Here is a 7,275-nt window from a genome sequence, read left to right on the forward strand (position 1 = left end):
GAACAAAAATTCATTCAAAATCCAATGCGTAGACATGAGGTGCTTTGGCTAATACTCGCCTGTGGTGTGGTGCATGTTTGCACTGCAGCCTGGGTTCTGAAGATACAACATTTCTAGTGTGCACTGTGCACGCTCTTGCACTGTGTAACACCAGCAAACTGCCTCGGATCCCTCAACTCAGATTCAGGGCTGCTGTATGTTATGAGTTCAGTGTTTTTACTGTCCATACACATTTCTCTGCACTTAAAGAAACAACATGGCTCAATTATTAAAAGCAAGGACTTGATATTTTCTTAAAATGTTTTCTCAAGTTAGCACATTACTTTGTTGTGTTGTGTTGTATTATGATGTTTGATTGTAAAAGTGCTGTTTGTGTTTCTGACCTGTGTTTAATAGAACAGTAATTAAGTAGTGTAGGTTTTTTGTTTTTGTTTTTGTTTTTGTTTTTGTTTTTGTTTCTCCACTCTTTGCTCTTTGGGGGCCTGCCACCCAGCTCCCGAATGATCACACAGAGACTTATTCTTTCTTATGAATGCATGGCCTTAGCTTGGCTTATTGCTAGCCAGATTTTCTTAGCTTAAATTATTTCATTTACCTTTTGCCTCCAGGATTTTACTTTTCCTATTTCTGTATATCTTTTCTTTCCTTCTTATTCCGTGTCTGGCTGTGCCTGGGTGTCTGGCCCCTGGCATTCTGTTCCTTCTTTTCTCATTCCTTCTTCTCTTTTTCTCCTTCTATTTATTCTCTCTGCCTGTCTCTCTCCTGCCTTACTATTGGCCTTTCAGCCCTTTATTAGACCAGTCAGGTGTTTTGAGCAGGCAAATTAACACAGCTTCACAGAGTTAAACCAATACAACATAAAAGACTGCAACACATCTTCGCATCATTAAGCAAATGTTCTATAGCATACATGAATGTAACACATCTTAAATTAATATTCTGCAATAAAGTGGATTTGGGTTTAGAGATTAGGACAGAATTTCCTAATGGCCTAAACACATTTCTGCCAGTCTTTACTATCTGCTTATGTGAAACACCATTATCAGCACTGAGGATTATAAAATCAATATTTGGATCAACTCTGAAAAACTTTGAAGATGTTCTATGTCCTTCACTTATCAAATATCCAGCTAAGATTTAATTATTTTAAATTAAAAAAACAAAACAGGTATCTCATTAGTATGCAAATTTGTTTTCTTTTTAATGAATAGTGAAAACTACATGCTGACCAGAGAAATGTTTTAAAATAATTTATAATTTATGATCACCAAATGTTTCATTTGCATACCTACTTTATACACTTATATATCTAGAGTCATGTAAAAATTTCCATGGTGAAAAAAGAACACAAAAAGTTTACCAAACCATGATCTAGGTAGCACTGAATTCTGTAAGATCCCTTAATACAGTGTTCAAAGAACTCAGTATTCTTGTAGTTGTCTGTCTACTTCAGCCATGATGATCTCAATCAAATATGTACAGTGTTAACTGTCATCTCAAAAAAACTCAAAATTTATTTATCCAGTCTACAGCTCTCTTTGGTACTTTGAATTTATTTTGCCACTTCTTTCATTTGGATCTGCTCTTTAGAATTTTTCTAAGGCACCAACACTGCCCAACAAAACTCTGCTTTTTACTTCCCCAGTTTCAGTGAACTATGCAAGTTGCTCGGGATGCAAACCTAAGAGTTCTTTTGAGTTCCCCTTGCTCATAAATCCCATATCCCAACTGCTGGAAAAAACCTCTTCGCTCCATTATTGTAATATACCCGAATTCACCATCTCCTATCAGAAGAACCACTGTCAACAGCATGCTGTACTCATAGAAGCCAAAGGAAGCTCACTGTCTTCACCAGATCTTTGTTATGCTGTCCCAGCTGGTGACAATACCATCATGAAGGGGTCCTTCAGGGTTAGTATGCCAACTTCCTTTGAGCCTCATAGGTCACATAGGAGTCCTGGCTCATGCTCTCCGAGACACTCTGGAGGCAGGGGCACCCAGTGATGGAGTAAAACATCACCTTAGAGGTCATTGGTGCCAACCTCAAGGTCATGTTTTGCACAAGGCAAAGACATTGTGATAAATATATTGACTTTTTCTTCATTTTGATCTGTCAAGGCCTTGGTGGTAGATCAGCAAGGAGACTTAAAGAGCAGACCTGGCAGGAGTCAAGATTGACTTTTCTTGGTGAAAATATAATCTATTGAAAAATGTAAGGTAGGTGTGCTGTAACCCCAGTACTTGAAAAGCCTAGGCAAGAGCATTTCCAGCTTGATTCTAGCCTTGGCTACATAGCAAGACCAACTCTCAAATAAAAGCAAAAATAAAATAAAATTGAATAAGGATACAATAAAATAGCTATTGTTTAGTGCAATTCTGAGCAACAACTGCCAAACATCAATCCTGAATGTTGAGGTCCTGAAAGATGAAAGTCACTGAAAACCTGTGATGCTTAATGAAGAAGCCCCTAGTGTTGAAATTCTAAATGCTGGAATCCTGAAAATCTTGGAGTCATAGGATTTTAATGTCTGAGAGCATTTTAAAATCAAAGTTAAGCCAGTTGGCATTTGCTGTATGACTGGGGTAGGTTGGGGTGATCTTCTCAGGTTTTCCCATGGCCACTTGGCCATTTGAATATTCTATCTCTTCAGTTGACTTCAAACTCTCAGACTTCTCTGAAACTGTTTTTAATTAGCATATTTACTTAAAGTTAGTATATTTACTTAAAATTCTACTTTCTCCTACCTTTTTTTTTTGTTTCTGAGTTGATGACCAGAAATAAAAACTATTACATAGCTGGGTCTCAGTAATATATATGAAAATATTATAAATATAGTTCTGAACAAATTATGTTTGGATTGCTCTTCCTTAAGTGATATAATCACAAATAATATTCACTGGGATGTTTTTCTTAACAAAGTGCCCCCTATCCTCCTTACTCCTCATGATGAGGAAATAATAAACAGAATTCAACATTTTTCCTAATCACTGTTGAAACAGAAACCAGCTATTATTTCATATGACACAAATATGCGAGAGCGGGTGTCACTGTGGAAGAACCAAATCTGAATATCTACCACTCACCAGCTGAGTCGTTATTCAATATTCACTAAAGAAGTAAATGAATAGGAGTCAGAATCACCACTGCTTATATTGTCTTGCATATATTTCTTTTGACTTTGAAAATTGGAGTAGAAAGTGGTTTCAGTTTGACAAATTTCAAATTGCATTTAAAAGTAACAAAACATAATCATTAAAAGAATCATAAACCTCTGCAGTAGCAGATCAGTTTAGAACCAAGGATTCACTTTTATTTCATCCAACTATGTAATTTGCTAAGTAAGAATATACTTTCTTCATTTTTTTCGCAGTTGCTAAACGTGGGCTATACATGTTTATTCAGTAGGCCATTCTTACTTATAGTGTGTTAATATTTAGAATACACTGTTAGGGAATGGCAGGATAGCTAGATGGGTAAAAGCACTTGCTGCTGAAGCCTGGCAACCTGAGGTAGGGTTCCCTAGACTCCAAATAAAGGTAGAAAGAGAGAACTGACTTCACAAAATTATCCCTGTACATTGTGGCACACACTAATAATTAATAGTAATACTGATAATAAACTATTATAAAAAGAAGTAAATTTTCCACTGGCCTAAGGAAAAAAAATACCCTAAAATTTGAAGCTAGTTATCCTTTGATATAACTTAGAAAAGCAAAACATTGACGCATAACTTAATGAGCCGGATGATTAAAGATAACTACTTGAAGAGTGTAGCACGGGTTTTAAAGTTTTTTAAAGCAGTCTCCCATTCACACCATTCTACCATTTGAAACTGGTAAGGTAAGCAGATGGTAGCAATTTTATGTAAGAAAGAATAGTATTCATAGCATAAAGAGACATGTCAGTGTTTCTTGCCAAGGGTAGACCTTTGTAATACATCAAATGAATGTAATGACTCTGATTGGGATAACAGTGGTGAAAGCATAATTGTTCGTTCACAGTGGTGTGGCTTCATTCCAAATGTTCTCCTTCTCATCTCTCAACCTAGAATAGCAAGGTGAGCCTTGTGTTGGCAAGAGCACACCAAGGGGCACTCCAAAACTCACTCTTCTTCCTTACTCTGAGTTAAAGCCAAGGTCCCTGCTGGCATTGTGGAAGGGGCTACTCACAGTGATATAGTTCCTTTCAGTGAGGGGAGTGGGGAAGGAAGAGAGAGAGAGAGAGAGAGAGAGAGAGAGAGAGAGAGAGAGAAGAGACTAGAGCGCGAGAGAGGAAACAGTATTGTATACATATGTGCTAGCTCATGGGCAATTTGTATGATAATTCACAAACAGCTTCTTACACTCGGTCTCTGTCATTTTGAAAACATATTCAATTTATTGCTATGAATTTCCTAGTTTCTCTTCTATTTTTTCTTTTTCACTAGGTAGACAAAAGAAAAAAATGTAATTAGCTGTTATAATTTTTTTACACAAAGCCAAAGTAACAGCTGAAGTATTGTGCATCAATACTTTGTTAATATTTTAGATTTCAGTGTTGACATTAGTAACTAAAAGTTAATAAAAATAAATTGCTGTGTCATGATAATCTACAATGAATGTAAGACTCTGAAATCTAAATATGATGGAGATAAAAATTAATCTAAAACAAACATTTAACTTTTATGTAATTAACAGTTACTACCCCCTTTTAGAGGGGCCATGGGCCATGGTTAAAAAAAATTCAGGTCGTATATATCATTCAAATAGTTTGTTAAAATTCTTGATTGGTGAAAAACTATGATAATATGATTTAGGTTCTTTCTTTTTGATAAAAGTGAGAATGTTCTGTGCATCTTTATATACTTTAGTAATTTTAGCACATAATTACTATGTAAAATAAGGAAAAGTCATTAGAAATTAGTGTTTACTTTTTAATGATGCTTTTGAGTAAACTGGTCCCTTTTATACTCAGATTTTGTTCTGCTATGGTGATTAGGGAAAATTTCAAGTTTTCTTTATTATTGCTTCATCTTGAGGAATGAGGACAGTAGGGGACAGTTTGTTATGAGAAATGCCCAATTGAATACTATTTACGATTGTTTTTGTTACTGATCAATATCTCACAACAATTTTAACATGGAATCCTCTCTATAATAAAATAAGTAAATAAAATTTGTTACACATATTAAATTATGTGTTAGCTACCTATTTACAATAATTTAGATTATCAATTCATTAAGAAAAATGCTTATTTGTGCTCACAGTTTGGAGGTTTCAGTCCATTGTTTGGATTTAAAAAAAGAACTACTCATCTCATGGCAAGGAAGCAAAATAGAGATGAGATCATCTGTGATTTCAACACCCCACTTCAGGCCAATCCCAGCCACAGGGAACCCGCACCAGGTCCCAGGGAAGTTAATATCACTTCCCAATGACTCCAAGAGCCCTTTCGGATGAATTACCCAAGCCATAACAAGTTGAAACAATGGTAAAATGTTATAGTTATCTTCCCGAACTATTGGTGGGCCAGGCAGGACCAGGAAAACTCCAGCTACACAGAACTTAGCCAGAGGCAAGAGAATCAGAAGTTCAAAGCAAACCATAGCTACAGAGTCAACCCAGACTACATGACGCCCGTGTCTCAACAAACAAAAGGTAAACAACAAAAACAAACAAAGAATATCCAAAGTGACACTGGAAAACTCTGAAGTTCAAGTCAAAGAAAGTTTTTTTTTAATGATAATGATAAATAAGTAAATGCTTTAAATATAAAGTTTAACAGAATAGACTAGTTTCCGTTATGTTAGGTATTTAATTGTAATGATATGAGCTGTGCCATTTGGTGGCTTCTTTAATAAACTGTTATGAAATGCCCACATTTCACCTCTGAGAATGTAATATTTCATTCACATAAAGTGAGATCTTAAATCATTGTCTCATTAGCTACACTTCTGTTATAGACGTTCAGTTATAATAAAATTGGAATGTTACAATAAATGGCAAAATTAGAATGTTACAATAAATGGCCATTTTATCAAAACTGTCTATGGAAGCCTCCACTAGATTACTGAGTGTGAAGCAATTCAGTTTTGGGTCAAGGTTATCATTTTTATAAAATTGTCTATCATGTTTCATCTCTCTGTCAAATATCAACTTAATACTTTGCTTATTAAAAAATCTGAACTTTTTTAAGCATTAAAAAGTCTCTAAAGGGTATATATTATTTATTAATAATACTTTTAAACTTGTCAGACCTGCCTAAAATAATCAACTGAAAAATTCAGGTCAGACATGAAGTCTTTGAGAAACTTGTCAATAAATCAATGATAATTTTTTCACTATAAAGGAATCCAATGCATATCATCATTATAAATCTAAAAGAAATTGAGTTTTTCAAGCACAATATTTTGTCATATTATTTCACATTTTAATTTTTATGTTTACATTTCACCTAACCAAACTCTAATGTGGGTCAAAATGCTATGAAATGATTGGAAATTACATTATCAACATTTCTTTTTAGCATGGTTATAGTAATCACTCGTATAATTACGACACCTTTTCTTCATTATTGTGTAGTTCACTATAATTTACAATCTGTCGTGTTCTTTAACTCTCATCTGGAACTTTATATCATTTATATTGTATAATTCTATTTATGTTATATAATTATATAATATAATTCTATTTATATTGTATAATTCTATTTATATTAATGAGATATTTTTAGAATGTTTTAGTAAACTTAAAATTCCCAAGCCTTTCCTTAAAGTCCTAGAAGTGGGAGAAACATTCCTATCAGTAAAATTATGTTTCACTGTGTATCGATCATTTCATTTTGTCAGGCTCCCCTGCCTTGCCGACAGGAATGTTTTCGGGTGGAAGAGGAGTCCTGTGAATTGTTCCTTTGTGGGCAGGGTTCTGAAATCTGCCCAGATTCCACTGGATGTTCTTATTAATCACATTTCTGTGTGTGACATTTGAAGATGATGGTCACATCAAAGTACAAAAGGGTCATGGATGTTCTTATTAATCACATTTCTGTGTGTGACATTTGAAGATGATGGTCACATCAAAGTACAAAAGGGTCATGTTACTTTGCATTTATGTTTCTTTCCCTTGTTTTACTTTTTTGTTTTTGAGGAACAAGATCACAAAGAGTGTTAGAGGTCCCAAACCAGGCTCCTCTGGCCAGGGAGTGTAGAACTAGCAAGTCAGCAGACCAAAACAGACATTTTCACACCTGGAAAGAAGGACCTGATTTGTTCAGAAAAAAATGCTTTGCATGCCCAC

Source organism: Peromyscus leucopus, chromosome 2, assembly GCF_004664715.2.
Source record: "Peromyscus leucopus breed LL Stock chromosome 2, UCI_PerLeu_2.1, whole genome shotgun sequence".
Classification (NCBI taxonomy): Eukaryota; Metazoa; Chordata; class Mammalia; order Rodentia; family Cricetidae; genus Peromyscus; species Peromyscus leucopus.